This window comes from Syngnathus floridae, chromosome 4, assembly GCF_059516105.1.
Source record: "Syngnathus floridae isolate MCC-2025c chromosome 4, RoL_Sflo_1.0, whole genome shotgun sequence".
NCBI classification, from domain to species: domain Eukaryota; kingdom Metazoa; phylum Chordata; class Actinopteri; order Syngnathiformes; family Syngnathidae; genus Syngnathus; species Syngnathus floridae.
In genome coordinates, this window is record NC_142416.1 from 9,472,043 (window position 1) to 9,487,501 (window position 15,459).

A 15,459-nucleotide genomic window follows, 5' to 3' on the forward strand; every position below is an offset into this window, starting at 1 on the left:
TGTTTTATGGAAACGTGGCTATCATGAAAAGTTATTGACAGCTTTTTATGCGGTAGCACGAATTTGCCGTTGCGACCTGCATTTTGCTGAATCAAAATAAATGCCTTGAAAAGTTTAAAAACACTTCATGGAAGTGTTGTGTTGGGTTCTTTTACAAGTCAAGCCTGCTGCTTTGAGTTCACAGGGAGCCATGCTCACTGTACATAGTCTGCTCTCTAGCGGTAAAAAATTGAACTACAATGCTGTGGATGTCACCACATAATATAGCTTTCAAACTCGTGTTATAGTTTCAATGTCGGAGTTTAAATTAGGCTTGCTGTTTCCGGATGCCATTCGTGATGGGTGTTGTAAAAAATAGTTTCTTAAACGATTGAAGTGCACATAAGAAAAAGAAAAAGCTTACAGCACCTGGTATTCCCAGGCGGTCTCCCATCCAAGTACTAACCAGGCCCGACCCTGCTTAGCTTCCGAGATCGGACGAGATCGGGCGTTCTCAGGGTAGTATGGCCGTAAGCCGTGAGGTGACCCAACACTTTGCATTTTATAGACACAATCGCCCCTGAAACTAGCGAGCGAGCCAATGAAGCCTTCAAAACTGCTTCGGCACATGGAGACCAAGCATCCTGCATTAAAAGACAAACCTTAACCACTTCACAGGGAGCCATGCTCTTTATTCACTGTACATAGTCTGTCCTCTAGCGGTAAAAACGTGAACTACAATGCTATGGCTGTCGCCACACAATGTAGGTTTTAAACTCGTGTTATAGTTTCAGTGTCGGAGTTCAAACTAGGCTTGCAGTTTCCGAATGCCATTCGTGATGGGTGCTGTAAAAAGTTCTTGGCTCAAACGATTGAAGTGCACATAAGAAAAAAAAAAAAAAGAAGCTTACAGCAACTGGTATTCCCAGGCGGTCGCCCATCCAAGTACTAACCAGGCCCGACCCTGCTTAGCCTCCGCGATCGGACGAGATCGGGCGCTCTCAGGGTAGTATGGCCGTAAGCCGTGAGATCTCTCAGAATTTTTCGTTTTATAGACACAATCGCCCCTGAAACCATGCCAAGCAGCGGCGGGACTTGATGGCTGTGGTAAAAGTTTCCTTTCACAATTGACGTGGAAAAGAAAAAAAAAAGGCTTTCAGCACCTGGTATTCCCGGACGGTCTCCCTTCCCTTTTGTTTTTTTTGTTGTTTTTTTTTTACAACCAGGGCCGAAACAGGCTTTCTTCCAAGACTTTTGGTGTTTTATGGAAACGTGGCTATCATGAAAAGTTATTGACAGCTTTTTATGCGGTAGCACGAATTTGCCGTTGCGACCTGCATTTTGCTGAATCAAAATAAATGCCTTGAAAAGTTTAAAAACACTTCATGGAAGTGTTGTGTTGGGTTCTTTTACAAGTCAAGCCTGCTGCTTTGAGTTCACAGGGAGCCATGCTCACTGTACATAGTCTGCTCTCTAGCGGTAAAAAATTGAACTACAATGCTGTGGATGTCACCACATAATATAGCTTTCAAACTCGTGTTATAGTTTCAATGTCGGAGTTTAAATTAGGCTTGCTGTTTCCGGATGCCATTCGTGATGGGTGTTGTAAAAAATAGTTTCTTAAACGATTGAAGTGCACATAAGAAAAAGAAAAAGCTTACAGCACCTGGTATTCCCAGGCGGTCTCCCATCCAAGTACTAACCAGGCCCGACCCTGCTTAGCTTCCGAGATCGGACGAGATCGGGCGTTCTCAGGGTAGTACGGCCGTAAGCCGTGAGGTGACCCAACACTTTGCATTTTATAGACACAATCGCCCCTGAAACTAGCGAGCGAGCCAATGAAGCCTTCAAAACTGCTTCGGCACATGGAGACCAAGCATCCTGCATTAAAAGACAAACCTTAACCACTTCACAGGGAGCCATGCTCTTTATTCACTGTACATAGTCTGTCCTCTAGCGGTAAAAACGTGAACTACAATGCTATGGCTGTCGCCACACAATGTAGGTTTTAAACTCGTGTTATAGTTTCAGTGTCGGAGTTCAAACTAGGCTTGCAGTTTCCGAATGCCATTCGTGATGGGTGCTGTAAAAAGTTCTTGGCTCAAACGATTGAAGTGCACATAAGAAAAAAAAAAAAAAGAAGCTTACAGCAACTGGTATTCCCAGGCGGTCGCCCATCCAAGTACTAACCAGGCCCGACCCTGCTTAGCCTCCGCGATCGGACGAGATCGGGCGCTCTCAGGGTAGTATGGCCGTAAGCCGTGAGATCTCTCAGAATTTTTCGTTTTATAGACACAATCGCCCCTGAAACCATGCCAAGCAGCGGCGGGACTTGATGGCTGTGGTAAAAGTTTCCTTTCACAATTGACGTGGAAAAGAAAAAAAAAAGGCTTTCAGCACCTGGTATTCCCGGACGGTCTCCCTTCCCTTTTGTTTTTTTTGTTGTTTTTTTTTTACAACCAGGGCCGAAACAGGCTTTCTTCCAAGACTTTTGGTGTTTTATGGAAACGTGGCTATCATGAAAAGTTATTGACAGCTTTTTATGCGGTAGCACGAATTTGCCGTTGCGACCTGCATTTTGCTGAATCAAAATAAATGCCTTGAAAAGTTTAAAAACACTTCATGGAAGTGTTGTGTTGGGTTCTTTTACAAGTCAAGCCTGCTGCTTTGAGTTCACAGGGAGCCATGCTCACTGTACATAGTCTGCTCTCTAGCGGTAAAAAATTGAACTACAATGCTGTGGATGTCACCACATAATATAGCTTTCAAACTCGTGTTATAGTTTCAATGTCGGAGTTTAAATTAGGCTTGCTGTTTCCGGATGCCATTCGTGATGGGTGTTGTAAAAAATAGTTTCTTAAACGATTGAAGTGCACATAAGAAAAAGAAAAAGCTTACAGCACCTGGTATTCCCAGGCGGTCTCCCATCCAAGTACTAACCAGGCCCGACCCTGCTTAGCTTCCGAGATCGGACGAGATCGGGCGTTCTCAGGGTAGTATGGCCGTAAGCCGTGAGGTGACCCAACACTTTGCATTTTATAGACACAATCGCCCCTGAAACTAGCGAGCGAGCCAATGAAGCCTTCAAAACTGCTTCGGCACATGGAGACCAAGCATCCTGCATTAAAAGACAAACCTTAACCACTTCACAGGGAGCCATGCTCTTTATTCACTGTACATAGTCTGTCCTCTAGCGGTAAAAACGTGAACTACAATGCTATGGCTGTCGCCACACAATGTAGGTTTTAAACTCGTGTTATAGTTTCAGTGTCGGAGTTCAAACTAGGCTTGCAGTTTCCGAATGCCATTCGTGATGGGTGCTGTAAAAAGTTCTTGGCTCAAACGATTGAAGTGCACATAAGAAAAAAAAAAAAAAAGAAGCTTACAGCAACTGGTATTCCCAGGCGGTCGCCCATCCAAGTACTAACCAGGCCCGACCCTGCTTAGCCTCCGAGATCGGACGAGATCGGGCGCTCTCAGGGTAGTATGGCCGTAAGCCGTGAGATCTCTCAGAATTTTTCTTTTTATAGACACAATCGCCCCTGAAACCATGCCAAGCAGCGGCGGGACTTGATGGCTGTGGTAAAAGTTTCCTTTCACAATTGACGTGGAAAAGAAAAAAAAAAGGCTTTCAGCACCTGGTATTCCCGGACGGTCTCCCTTCCCTTTTGTTTTTTTTGTTGTTTTTTTTTTACAACCAGGGCCGAAACAGGCTTTCTTCCAAGACTTTTGGTGTTTTATGGAAACGTGGCTATCATGAAAAGTTATTGACAGCTTTTTATGCGGTAGCACGAATTTGCCGTTGCGACCTGCATTTTGCTGAATCAAAATAAATGCCTTGAAAAGTTTAAAAACACTTCATGGAAGTGTTGTGTTGGGTTCTTTTACAAGTCAAGCCTGCTGCTTTGAGTTCACAGGGAGCCATGCTCACTGTACATAGTCTGCTCTCTAGCGGTAAAAAATTGAACTACAATGCTGTGGATGTCACCACATAATATAGCTTTCAAACTCGTGTTATAGTTTCAATGTCGGAGTTTAAATTAGGCTTGCTGTTTCCGGATGCCATTCGTGATGGGTGTTGTAAAAAATAGTTTCTTAAACGATTGAAGTGCACATAAGAAAAAGAAAAAGCTTACAGCACCTGGTATTCCCAGGCGGTCTCCCATCCAAGTACTAACCAGGCCCGACCCTGCTTAGCTTCCGAGATCGGACGAGATCGGGCGTTCTCAGGGTAGTATGGCCGTAAGCCGTGAGGTGACCCAACACTTTGCATTTTATAGACACAATCGCCCCTGAAACTAGCGAGCGAGCCAATGAAGCCTTCAAAACTGCTTCGGCACATGGAGACCAAGCATCCTGCATTAAAAGACAAACCTTAACCACTTCACAGGGAGCCATGCTCTTTATTCACTGTACATAGTCTGTCCTCTAGCGGTAAAAACGTGAACTACAATGCTATGGCTGTCGCCACACAATGTAGGTTTTAAACTCGTGTTATAGTTTCAGTGTCGGAGTTCAAACTAGGCTTGCAGTTTCCGAATGCCATTCGTGATGGGTGCTGTAAAAAGTTCTTGGCTCAAACGATTGAAGTGCACATAAGAAAAAAAAAAAAAGAAGCTTACAGCAACTGGTATTCCCAGGCGGTCGCCCATCCAAGTACTAACCAGGCCCGACCCTGCTTAGCCTCCGAGATCGGACGAGATCGGGCGCTCTCAGGGTAGTATGGCCGTAAGCCGTGAGATCTCTCAGAATTTTTCGTTTTATAGACACAATCGCCCCTGAAACCATGCCAAGCAGCGGCGGGACTTGATGGCTGTGGTAAAAGTTTCCTTTCACAATTGACGTGGAAAAGAAAAAAAAAAGGCTTTCAGCACTTGGTATTCCCGGACGGTCTCCCTTCCCTTTTGTTTTTTTTTGTTGTTTTTTTTTTACAACCAGGGCCGAAACAGGCTTTCTTCCAAGACTTTTGGTGTTTTATGGAAACGTGGCTATCATGAAAAGTTATTGACAGCTTTTTATGCGGTAGCACGAATTTGCCGTTGCGACCTGCATTTTGCTGAATCAAAATAAATGCCTTGAAAAGTTTAAAAACACTTCATGGAAGTGTTGTGTTGGGTTCTTTTACAAGTCAAGCCTGCTGCTTTGAGTTCACAGGGAGCCATGCTCACTGTACATAGTCTGCTCTCTAGCGGTAAAAAATTGAACTACAATGCTGTGGATGTCACCACATAATATAGCTTTCAAACTCGTGTTATAGTTTCAATGTCGGAGTTTAAATTAGGCTTGCTGTTTCCGGATGCCATTCGTGATGGGTGTTGTAAAAAATAGTTTCTTAAACGATTGAAGTGCACATAAGAAAAAGAAAAAGCTTACAGCACCTGGTATTCCCAGGCGGTCTCCCATCCAAGTACTAACCAGGCCCGACCCTGCTTAGCTTCCGAGATCGGACGAGATCGGGCGTTCTCAGGGTAGTATGGCCGTAAGCCGTGAGGTGACCCAACACTTTGCATTTTATAGACACAATCGCCCCTGAAACTAGCGAGCGAGCCAATGAAGCCTTCAAAACTGCTTCGGCACATGGAGACCAAGCATCCTGCATTAAAAGACAAACCTTAACCACTTCACAGGGAGCCATGCTCTTTATTCACTGTACATAGTCTGTCCTCTAGCGGTAAAAACGTGAACTACAATGCTATGGCTGTCGCCACACAATGTAGGTTTTAAACTCGTGTTATAGTTTCAGTGTCGGAGTTCAAACTAGGCTTGCAGTTTCCGAATGCCATTCGTGATGGGTGCTGTAAAAAGTTCTTGGCTCAAACGATTGAAGTGCACATAAGAAAAAAAAAAAAAAGAAGCTTACAGCAACTGGTATTCCCAGGCGGTCGCCCATCCAAGTACTAACCAGGCCCGACCCTGCTTAGCCTCCGAGATCGGACGAGATCGGGCGCTCTCAGGGTAGTATGGCCGTAAGCCGTGAGATCTCTCAGAATTTTTCGTTTTATAGACACAATCGCCCCTGAAACCATGCCAAGCAGCGGCGGGACTTGATGGCTGTGGTAAAAGTTTCCTTTCACAATTGACGTGGAAAAGAAAAAAAAAAGGCTTTCAGCACTTGGTATTCCCGGACGGTCTCCCTTCCCTTTTGTTTTTTTTGTTGTTTTTTTTTTACAACCAGGGCCGAAACAGGCTTTCTTCCAAGACTTTTGGTGTTTTATGGAAACGTGGCTATCATGAAAAGTTATTGACAGCTTTTTATGCGGTAGCACGAATTTGCCGTTGCGACCTGCATTTTGCTGAATCAAAATAAATGCCTTGAAAAGTTTAAAAACACTTCATGGAAGTGTTGTGTTGGGTTCTTTTACAAGTCAAGCCTGCTGCTTTGAGTTCACAGGGAGCCATGCTCACTGTACATAGTCTGCTCTCTAGCGGTAAAAAATTGAACTACAATGCTGTGGATGTCACCACATAATATAGCTTTCAAACTCGTGTTATAGTTTCAATGTCGGAGTTTAAATTAGGCTTGCTGTTTCCGGATGCCATTCGTGATGGGTGTTGTAAAAAATAGTTTCTTAAACGATTGAAGTGCACATAAGAAAAAGAAAAAGCTTACAGCACCTGGTATTCCCAGGCGGTCTCCCATCCAAGTACTAACCAGGCCCGACCCTGCTTAGCTTCCGAGATCGGACGAGATCGGGCGTTCTCAGGGTAGTATGGCCGTAAGCCGTGAGGTGACCCAACACTTTGCATTTTATAGACACAATCGCCCCTGAAACTAGCGAGCGAGCCAATGAAGCCTTCAAAACTGCTTCGGCACATGGAGACCAAGCATCCTGCATTAAAAGACAAACCTTAACCACTTCACAGGGAGCCATGCTCTTTATTCACTGTACATAGTCTGTCCTCTAGCGGTAAAAACGTGAACTACAATGCTATGGCTGTCGCCACACAATGTAGGTTTTAAACTCGTGTTATAGTTTCAGTGTCGGAGTTCAAACTAGGCTTGCAGTTTCCGAATGCCATTCGTGATGGGTGCTGTAAAAAGTTCTTGGCTCAAACGATTGAAGTGCACATAAGAAAAAAAAAAAAAAGAAGCTTACAGCAACTGGTATTCCCAGGCGGTCGCTCATCCAAGTACTAACCAGGCCCGACCCTGCTTAGCCTCCGAGATCGGACGAGATCGGGCGCTCTCAGGGTAGTATGGCCGTAAGCCGTGAGATCTCTCAGAATTTTTCGTTTTATAGACACAATCGCCCCTGAAACCATGCCAAGCAGCGGCGGGACTTGATGGCTGTGGTAAAAGTTTCCTTTCACAATTGACGTGGAAAAGAAAAAAAAAAGGCTTTCAGCACCTGGTATTCCCGGACGGTCTCCCTTCCCTTTTGTTTTTTTTGTTGTTTTTTTTTTACAACCAGGGCCGAAACAGGCTTTCTTCCAAGACTTTTGGTGTTTTATGGAAACGTGGCTATCATGAAAAGTTATTGACAGCTTTTTATGCGGTAGCACGAATTTGCCGTTGCGACCTGCATTTTGCTGAATCAAAATAAATGCCTTGAAAAGTTTAAAAACACTTCATGGAAGTGTTGTGTTGGGTTCTTTTTACAAGTCAAGCCTGCTGCTTTGAGTTCACAGGGAGCCATGCTCACTGTACATAGTCTGCTCTCTAGCGGTAAAAAATTGAACTACAATGCTGTGGATGTCACCACATAATATAGCTTTCAAACTCGTGTTATAGTTTCAATGTCGGAGTTTAAATTAGGCTTGCTGTTTCCGGATGCCATTCGTGATGGGTGTTGTAAAAAATAGTTTCTTAAACGATTGAAGTGCACATAAGAAAAAGAAAAAGCTTACAGCACCTGGTATTCCCAGGCGGTCTCCCATCCAAGTACTAACCAGGCCCGACCCTGCTTAGCTTCCGAGATCGGACGAGATCGGGCGTTCTCAGGGTAGTATGGCCGTAAGCCGTGAGGTGACCCAACACTTTGCATTTTATAGACACAATCGCCCCTGAAACTAGCGAGCGAGCCAATGAAGCCTTCAAAACTGCTTCGGCACATGGAGACCAAGCATCCTGCATTAAAAGACAAACCTTAACCACTTCACAGGGAGCCATGCTCTTTATTCACTGTACATAGTCTGTCCTCTAGCGGTAAAAACGTGAACTACAATGCTATGGCTGTCGCCACACAATGTAGGTTTTAAACTCGTGTTATAGTTTCAGTGTCGGAGTTCAAACTAGGCTTGCAGTTTCCGAATGCCATTCGTGATGGGTGCTGTAAAAAGTTCTTGGCTCAAACGATTGAAGTGCACATAAGAAAAAAAAAAAAAAGAAGCTTACAGCAACTGGTATTCCCAGGCGGTCGCCCATCCAAGTACTAACCAGGCCCGACCCTGCTTAGCCTCCGAGATCGGGCGCTCTCAGGGTAGTATGGCCGTAAGCCGTGAGATCTCTCAGAATTTTTCGTTTTATAGACACAATCGCCCCTGAAACCATGCCAAGCAGCGGCGGGACTTGATGGCTGTGGTAAAAGTTTCCTTTCACAATTGACGTGGAAAAGAAAAAAAAAAGGCTTTCAGCACCTGGTATTCCCGGACGGTCTCCCTTCCCTTTTGTTTTTTTTGTTGTTTTTTTTTTACAACCAGGGCCGAAACAGGCTTTCTTCCAAGACTTTTGGTGTTTTATGGAAACGTGGCTATCATGAAAAGTTATTGACAGCTTTTTATGCGGTAGCACGAATTTGCCGTTGCGACCTGCATTTTGCTGAATCAAAATAAATGCCTTGAAAAGTTTAAAAACACTTCATGGAAGTGTTGTGTTGGGTTCTTTTACAAGTCAAGCCTGCTGCTTTGAGTTCACAGGGAGCCATGCTCACTGTACATAGTCTGCTCTCTAGCGGTAAAAAATTGAACTACAATGCTGTGGATGTCACCACATAATATAGCTTTCAAACTCGTGTTATAGTTTCAATGTCGGAGTTTAAATTAGGCTTGCTGTTTCCGGATGCCATTCGTGATGGGTGTTGTAAAAAATAGTTTCTTAAACGATTGAAGTGCACATAAGAAAAAGAAAAAGCTTACAGCACCTGGTATTCCCAGGCGGTCTCCCATCCAAGTATTAACCAGGCCCGACCCTGCTTAGCTTCCGAGATCGGACGAGATCGGGCGTTCTCAGGGTAGTATGGCCGTAAGCCGTGAGGTGACCCAACACTTTGCATTTTATAGACACAATCGCCCCTGAAACTAGCGAGCGAGCCAATGAAGCCTTCAAAACTGCTTCGGCACATGGAGACCAAGCATCCTGCATTAAAAGACAAACCTTAACCACTTCACAGGGAGCCATGCTCTTTATTCACTGTACATAGTCTGTCCTCTAGCGGTAAAAACGTGAACTACAATGCTATGGCTGTCGCCACACAATGTAGGTTTTAAACTCGTGTTATAGTTTCAGTGTCGGAGTTCAAACTAGGCTTGCAGTTTCCGAATGCCATTCGTGATGGGTGCTGTAAAAAGTTCTTGGCTCAAACGATTGAAGTGCACATAAGAAAAAAAAAAAAAAGAAGCTTACAGCAACTGGTATTCCCAGGCGGTCGCCCATCCAAGTACTAACCAGGCCCGACCCTGCTTAGCCTCCGAGATCGGGCGCTCTCAGGGTAGTATGGCCGTAAGCCGTGAGATCTCTCAGAATTTTTCGTTTTATAGACACAATCGCCCCTGAAACCATGCCAAGCAGCGGCGGGACTTGATGGCTGTGGTAAAAGTTTCCTTTCACAACTGACGTGGAAAAGAAAAAAAAAAGGCTTTCAGCACCTGGTATTCCCGGACGGTCTCCCTTCCCTTTTGTTTTTTTTGTTGTTTTTTTTTTACAACCAGGGCCGAAACAGGCTTTCTTCCAAGACTTTTGGTGTTTTATGGAAACGTGGCTATCATGAAAAGTTATTGACAGCTTTTTATGCGGTAGCACGAATTTGCCGTTGCGACCTGCATTTTGCTGAATCAAAATAAATGCCTTGAAAAGTTTAAAAACACTTCATGGAAGTGTTGTGTTGGGTTCTTTTACAAGTCAAGCCTGCTGCTTTGAGTTCACAGGGAGCCATGCTCACTGTACATAGTCTGCTCTCTAGCGGTAAAAAATTGAACTACAATGCTGTGGATGTCACCACATAATATAGCTTTCAAACTCGTGTTATAGTTTCAATGTCGGAGTTTAAATTAGGCTTGCTGTTTCCGGATGCCATTCGTGATGGGTGTTGTAAAAAATAGTTTCTTAAACGATTGAAGTGCACATAAGAAAAAGAAAAAGCTTACAGCACCTGGTATTCCCAGGCGGTCTCCCATCCAAGTACTAACCAGGACCGACCCTGCTTAGCTTCCGAGATCGGACGAGATCGGGCGTTCTCAGGGTAGTATGGCCGTAAGCCGTGAGGTGACCCAACACTTTGCATTTTATAGACACAATCGCCCCTGAAACTAGCGAGCGAGCCAATGAAGCCTTCAAAACTGCTTCGGCACATGGAGACCAAGCATCCTGCATTAAAAGACAAACCTTAACCACTTCACAGGGAGCCATGCTCTTTATTCACTGTACATAGTCTGTCCTCTAGCGGTAAAAACGTGAACTACAATGCTATGGCTGTCGCCACACAATGTAGGTTTTAAACTCGTGTTATAGTTTCAGTGTCGGAGTTCAAACTAGGCTTGCAGTTTCCGAATGCCATTCGTGATGGGTGCTGTAAAAAGTTCTTGGCTCAAACGATTGAAGTGCACATAAGAAAAAAAAAAAAAAGAAGCTTACAGCAACTGGTATTCCCAGGCGGTCGCCCATCCAAGTACTAACCAGGCCCGACCCTGCTTAGCCTCCGAGATCGGACGAGATCGGGCGCTCTCAGGGTAGTATGGCCGTAAGCCGTGAGATCTCTCAGAATTTTTCGTTTTATAGACACAATCGCCCCTGAAACCATGCCAAGCAGCGGCGGGACTTGATGGCTGTGGTAAAAGTTTCCTTTCACAATTGACGTGGAAAAGAAAAAAAAAAGGCTTTCAGCACCTGGTATTCCCGGACGGTCTCCCTTCCCTTTTGTTTTTTTTGTTGTTTTTTTTTTACAACCAGGGCCGAAACAGGCTTTCTTCCAAGACTTTTGGTGTTTTATGGAAACGTGGCTATCATGAAAAGTTATTGACAGCTTTTTATGCGGTAGCACGAATTTGCCGTTGCGACCTGCATTTTGCTGAATCAAAATAAATGCCTTGAAAAGTTTAAAAACACTTCATGGAAGTGTTGTGTTGGGTTCTTTTACAAGTCAAGCCTGCTGCTTTGAGTTCACAGGGAGCCATGCTCACTGTACATAGTCTGCTCTCTAGCGGTAAAAAATTGAACTACAATGCTGTGGATGTCACCACATAATATAGCTTTCAAACTCGTGTTATAGTTTCAATGTCGGAGTTTAAATTAGGCTTGCTGTTTCCGGATGCCATTCGTGATGGGTGTTGTAAAAAATAGTTTCTTAAACGATTGAAGTGCACATAAGAAAAAGAAAAAGCTTACAGCACCTGGTATTCCCAGGCGGTCTCCCATCCAAGTACTAACCAGGCCCGACCCTGCTTAGCTTCCGAGATCGGACGAGATCGGGCGTTCTCAGGGTAGTATGGCCGTAAGCCGTGAGGTGACCCAACACTTTGCATTTTATAGACACAATCGCCCCTGAAACTAGCGAGCGAGCCAATGAAGCCTTCAAAACTGCTTCGGCACATGGAGACCAAGCATCCTGCATTAAAAGACAAACCTTAACCACTTCACAGGGAGCCATGCTCTTTATTCACTGTACATAGTCTGTCCTCTAGCGGTAAAAACGTGAACTACAATGCTATGGCTGTCGCCACACAATGTAGGTTTTAAACTCGTGTTATAGTTTCAGTGTCGGAGTTCAAACTAGGCTTGCAGTTTCCGAATGCCATTCGTGATGGGTGCTGTAAAAAGTTCTTGGCTCAAACGATTGAAGTGCACATAAGAAAAAAAAAAAAAAGAAGCTTACAGCAACTGGTATTCCCAGGCGGTCGCCCATCCAAGTACTGACCAGGCCCGACCCTGCTTAGCCTCCGAGATCGGACGAGATCGGGCGCTCTCAGGGTAGTATGGCCGTAAGCCGTGAGATCTCTCAGAATTTTTCGTTTTATAGACACAATCGCCCCTGAAACCATGCCAAGCAGCGGCGGGACTTGATGGCTGTGGTAAAAGTTTCCTTTCACAATTGACGTGGAAAAGAAAAAAAAAAAGGCTTTCAGCACCTGGTATTCCCGGACGGTCTCCCTTCCCTTTTGTTTTTTTTTGTTGTTTTTTTTTTACAACCAGGGCCGAAACAGGCTTTCTTCCAAGACTTTTGGTGTTTTATGGAAACGTGGCTATCATGAAAAGTTATTGACAGCTTTTTATGCGGTAGCACGAATTTGCCGTTGCGACCTGCATTTTGCTGAATCAAAATAAATGCCTTGAAAAGTTTAAAAACACTTCATGGAAGTGTTGTGTTGGGTTCTTTTACAAGTCAAGCCTGCTGCTTTGAGTTCACAGGGAGCCATGCTCACTGTACATAGTCTGCTCTCTAGCGGTAAAAAATTGAACTACAATGCTGTGGATGTCACCACATAATATAGCTTTCAAACTCGTGTTATAGTTTCAATGTCGGAGTTTAAATTAGGCTTGCTGTTTCCGGATGCCATTCGTGATGGGTGTTGTAAAAAATAGTTTCTTAAACGATTGAAGTGCACATAAGAAAAAGAAAAAGCTTACAGCACCTGGTATTCCCAGGCGGTCTCCCATCCAAGTACTAACCAGGCCCGACCCTGCTTAGCTTCCGAGATCGGACGAGATCGGGCGTTCTCAGGGTAGTATGGCCGTAAGCCGTGAGGTGACCCAACACTTTGCATTTTATAGACACAATCGCCCCTGAAACTAGCGAGCGAGCCAATGAAGCCTTCAAAACTGCTTCGGCACATGGAGACCAAGCATCCTGCATTAAAAGACAAACCTTAACCACTTCACAGGGAGCCATGCTCTTTATTCACTGTACATAGTCTGTCCTCTAGCGGTAAAAACGTGAACTACAATGCTATGGCTGTCGCCACACAATGTAGGTTTTAAACTCGTGTTATAGTTTCAGTGTCGGAGTTCAAACTAGGCTTGCAGTTTCCGAATGCCATTCGTGATGGGTGCTGTAAAAAGTTCTTGGCTCAAACGATTGAAGTGCACATAAGAAAAAAAAAAAAAAGAAGCTTACAGCAACTGGTATTCCCAGGCGGTCGCCCATCCAAGTACTGACCAGGCCCGACCCTGCTTAGCCTCCGAGATCGGACGAGATCGGGCGCTCTCAGGGTAGTATGGCCGTAAGCCGTGAGATCTCTCAGAATTTTTCGTTTTATAGACACAATCGCCCCTGAAACCATGCCAAGCAGCGGCGGGACTTGATGGCTGTGGTAAAAGTTTCCTTTCACAATTGACGTGGAAAAGAAAAAAAAAAAGGCTTTCAGCACCTGGTATTCCCGGACGGTCTCCCTTCCCTTTTGTTTTTTTTTGTTGTTTTTTTTTTACAACCAGGGCCGAAACAGGCTTTCTTCCAAGACTTTTGGTGTTTTATGGAAACGTGGCTATCATGAAAAGTTATTGACAGCTTTTTATGCGGTAGCACGAATTTGCCGTTGCGACCTGCATTTTGCTGAATCAAAATAAATGCCTTGAAAAGTTTAAAAACACTTCATGGAAGTGTTGTGTTGGGTTCTTTTACAAGTCAAGCCTGCTGCTTTGAGTTCACAGGGAGCCATGCTCACTGTACATAGTCTGCTCTCTAGCGGTAAAAAATTGAACTACAATGCTGTGGATGTCACCACATAATATAGCTTTCAAACTCGTGTTATAGTTTCAATGTCGGAGTTTAAATTAGGCTTGCTGTTTCCGGATGCCATTCGTGATGGGTGTTGTAAAAAATAGTTTCTTAAACGATTGAAGTGCACATAAGAAAAAGAAAAAGCTTACAGCACCTGGTATTCCCAGGCGGTCTCCCATCCAAGTACTAACCAGGCCCGACCCTGCTTAGCTTCCGAGATCGGACGAGATCGGGCGTTCTCAGGGTAGTATGGCCGTAAGCCGTGAGGTGACCCAACACTTTGCATTTTATAGACACAATCGCCCCTGAAACTAGCGAGCGAGCCAATGAAGCCTTCAAAACTGCTTCGGCACATGGAGACCAAGCATCCTGCATTAAAAGACAAACCTTAACCACTTCACAGGGAGCCATGCTCTTTATTCACTGTACATAGTCTGTCCTCTAGCGGTAAAAACGTGAACTACAATGCTATGGCTGTCGCCACACAATGTAGGTTTTAAACTCGTGTTATAGTTTCAGTGTCGGAGTTCAAACTAGGCTTGCAGTTTCCGAATGCCATTCGTGATGGGTGCTGTAAAAAGTTCTTGGCTCAAACGATTGAAGTGCACATAAGAAAAAAAAAAAAAAGAAGCTTACAGCAACTGGTATTCCCAGGCGGTCGCCCATCCAAGTACTGACCAGGCCCGACCCTGCTTAGCCTCCGAGATCGGACGAGATCGGGCGCTCTCAGGGTAGTATGGCCGTAAGCCGTGAGATCTCTCAGAATTTTTCGTTTTATAGACACAATCGCCCCTGAAACCATGCCAAGCAGCGGCGGGACTTGATGGCTGTGGTAAAAGTTTCCTTTCACAATTGACGTGGAAAAGAAAAAAAAAAGGCTTTCAGCACCTGGTATTCCCGGACGGTCTCCCTTCCCTTTTGTTTTTTTTTGTTGTTTTTTTTTTACAACCAGGGCCGAAACAGGCTTTCTTCCAAGACTTTTGGTGTTTTATGGAAACGTGGCTATCATGAAAAGTTATTGACAGCTTTTTATGCGGTAGCACGAATTTGCCGTTGCGACCTGCATTTTGCTGAATCAAAATAAATGCCTTGAAAAGTTTAAAAACACTTCATGGAAGTGTTGTGTTGGGTTCTTTTACAAGTCAAGCCTGCTGCTTTGAGTTCACAGGGAGCCATGCTCACTGTACATAGTCTGCTCTCTAGCGGTAAAAAATTGAACTACAATGCTGTGGATGTCACCACATAATATAGCTTTCAAACTCGTGTTATAGTTTCAATGTCGGAGTTTAAATTAGGCTTGCTGTTTCCGGATGCCATTCGTGATGGGTGTTGTAAAAAATAGTTTCTTAAACGATTGAAGTGCACATAAGAAAAAGAAAAAGCTTACAGCACCTGGTATTCCCAGGCGGTCTCCCATCCAAGTACTAACCAGGCCCGACCCTGCTTAGCTTCCGAGATCGGGCGTTCTCAGGGTAGTATGGCCGTAAGCCGTGAGGTGACCCAACACTTTGCATTTTATAGACACAATCGCCCCTGAAACTAGCGAGCGAGCCAATGAAGCCTTCAAAACTGCTTCGGCACATGGAGACCAAGCATCCTGCATTAAAAGACA

The 15,459-nt window shown here is 44.5% G+C and overlaps 22 non-coding genes and 3 pseudogenes across 22 annotated transcripts; all 25 read right to left on the reverse strand.

Moving 5' to 3' along the window:
• Nucleotides 1-396: 396 nt before the first annotated feature.
• On the reverse strand, nt 397-515 carry LOC148398875 (5S ribosomal RNA). Its single transcript, XR_015858421.1, has one exon. It is a non-coding gene; the product is annotated as a 5S ribosomal RNA (ribosomal RNA).
• Nucleotides 516-883: 368 nt separating this feature from the next.
• On the reverse strand, nt 884-1,002 carry LOC148398876 (5S ribosomal RNA). The gene has a single exon (XR_015858376.1). It is a non-coding gene; the product is annotated as a 5S ribosomal RNA (ribosomal RNA).
• A 631-nt stretch (nt 1,003-1,633) lies between these two features.
• LOC148398877 (5S ribosomal RNA) lies at nt 1,634-1,752 on the reverse strand. Its single transcript, XR_015858291.1, has one exon. It is a non-coding gene; the product is annotated as a 5S ribosomal RNA (ribosomal RNA).
• A 368-nt stretch (nt 1,753-2,120) lies between these two features.
• LOC148398878 (5S ribosomal RNA) lies at nt 2,121-2,239 on the reverse strand. The gene has a single exon (XR_015858378.1). It is a non-coding gene; the product is annotated as a 5S ribosomal RNA (ribosomal RNA).
• Nucleotides 2,240-2,870: 631 nt separating this feature from the next.
• On the reverse strand, nt 2,871-2,989 carry LOC148398879 (5S ribosomal RNA). Its single transcript, XR_015858423.1, has one exon. It is a non-coding gene; the product is annotated as a 5S ribosomal RNA (ribosomal RNA).
• Nucleotides 2,990-3,358: 369 nt separating this feature from the next.
• Nucleotides 3,359-3,477, reverse strand: LOC148398880 (5S ribosomal RNA). Its single transcript, XR_015858330.1, has one exon. It is a non-coding gene; the product is annotated as a 5S ribosomal RNA (ribosomal RNA).
• Nucleotides 3,478-4,108: 631 nt separating this feature from the next.
• Nucleotides 4,109-4,227, reverse strand: LOC148398881 (5S ribosomal RNA). The gene has a single exon (XR_015858424.1). It is a non-coding gene; the product is annotated as a 5S ribosomal RNA (ribosomal RNA).
• Nucleotides 4,228-4,594: 367 nt separating this feature from the next.
• Nucleotides 4,595-4,713, reverse strand: LOC148398882 (5S ribosomal RNA). The gene has a single exon (XR_015858331.1). It is a non-coding gene; the product is annotated as a 5S ribosomal RNA (ribosomal RNA).
• A 632-nt stretch (nt 4,714-5,345) lies between these two features.
• On the reverse strand, nt 5,346-5,464 carry LOC148398883 (5S ribosomal RNA). Its single transcript, XR_015858425.1, has one exon. It is a non-coding gene; the product is annotated as a 5S ribosomal RNA (ribosomal RNA).
• A 368-nt stretch (nt 5,465-5,832) lies between these two features.
• LOC148398884 (5S ribosomal RNA) lies at nt 5,833-5,951 on the reverse strand. The gene has a single exon (XR_015858332.1). It is a non-coding gene; the product is annotated as a 5S ribosomal RNA (ribosomal RNA).
• Nucleotides 5,952-6,582: 631 nt separating this feature from the next.
• LOC148398885 (5S ribosomal RNA) lies at nt 6,583-6,701 on the reverse strand. Its single transcript, XR_015858426.1, has one exon. It is a non-coding gene; the product is annotated as a 5S ribosomal RNA (ribosomal RNA).
• Nucleotides 6,702-7,069: 368 nt separating this feature from the next.
• Nucleotides 7,070-7,188, reverse strand: LOC148398886 (5S ribosomal RNA). The gene has a single exon (XR_015858374.1). It is a non-coding gene; the product is annotated as a 5S ribosomal RNA (ribosomal RNA).
• Nucleotides 7,189-7,820: 632 nt separating this feature from the next.
• LOC148398887 (5S ribosomal RNA) lies at nt 7,821-7,939 on the reverse strand. The gene has a single exon (XR_015858427.1). It is a non-coding gene; the product is annotated as a 5S ribosomal RNA (ribosomal RNA).
• A 368-nt stretch (nt 7,940-8,307) lies between these two features.
• LOC148398888 (5S ribosomal RNA) lies at nt 8,308-8,416 on the reverse strand (annotated as a pseudogene).
• A 631-nt stretch (nt 8,417-9,047) lies between these two features.
• On the reverse strand, nt 9,048-9,166 carry LOC148398889 (5S ribosomal RNA). Its single transcript, XR_015858296.1, has one exon. It is a non-coding gene; the product is annotated as a 5S ribosomal RNA (ribosomal RNA).
• A 368-nt stretch (nt 9,167-9,534) lies between these two features.
• LOC148398890 (5S ribosomal RNA) lies at nt 9,535-9,643 on the reverse strand (annotated as a pseudogene).
• Nucleotides 9,644-10,274: 631 nt separating this feature from the next.
• Nucleotides 10,275-10,393, reverse strand: LOC148398891 (5S ribosomal RNA). Its single transcript, XR_015858292.1, has one exon. It is a non-coding gene; the product is annotated as a 5S ribosomal RNA (ribosomal RNA).
• Nucleotides 10,394-10,761: 368 nt separating this feature from the next.
• Nucleotides 10,762-10,880, reverse strand: LOC148398892 (5S ribosomal RNA). Its single transcript, XR_015858333.1, has one exon. It is a non-coding gene; the product is annotated as a 5S ribosomal RNA (ribosomal RNA).
• Nucleotides 10,881-11,511: 631 nt separating this feature from the next.
• Nucleotides 11,512-11,630, reverse strand: LOC148398893 (5S ribosomal RNA). Its single transcript, XR_015858428.1, has one exon. It is a non-coding gene; the product is annotated as a 5S ribosomal RNA (ribosomal RNA).
• Nucleotides 11,631-11,998: 368 nt separating this feature from the next.
• Nucleotides 11,999-12,117, reverse strand: LOC148398894 (5S ribosomal RNA). The gene has a single exon (XR_015858360.1). It is a non-coding gene; the product is annotated as a 5S ribosomal RNA (ribosomal RNA).
• Nucleotides 12,118-12,750: 633 nt separating this feature from the next.
• Nucleotides 12,751-12,869, reverse strand: LOC148398895 (5S ribosomal RNA). Its single transcript, XR_015858429.1, has one exon. It is a non-coding gene; the product is annotated as a 5S ribosomal RNA (ribosomal RNA).
• A 368-nt stretch (nt 12,870-13,237) lies between these two features.
• On the reverse strand, nt 13,238-13,356 carry LOC148398896 (5S ribosomal RNA). Its single transcript, XR_015858361.1, has one exon. It is a non-coding gene; the product is annotated as a 5S ribosomal RNA (ribosomal RNA).
• A 633-nt stretch (nt 13,357-13,989) lies between these two features.
• On the reverse strand, nt 13,990-14,108 carry LOC148398897 (5S ribosomal RNA). The gene has a single exon (XR_015858430.1). It is a non-coding gene; the product is annotated as a 5S ribosomal RNA (ribosomal RNA).
• A 368-nt stretch (nt 14,109-14,476) lies between these two features.
• On the reverse strand, nt 14,477-14,595 carry LOC148398898 (5S ribosomal RNA). Its single transcript, XR_015858362.1, has one exon. It is a non-coding gene; the product is annotated as a 5S ribosomal RNA (ribosomal RNA).
• Nucleotides 14,596-15,227: 632 nt separating this feature from the next.
• LOC148398899 (5S ribosomal RNA) lies at nt 15,228-15,336 on the reverse strand (annotated as a pseudogene).
• Between the last annotated feature and the right edge of the window lie 123 nt (nt 15,337-15,459).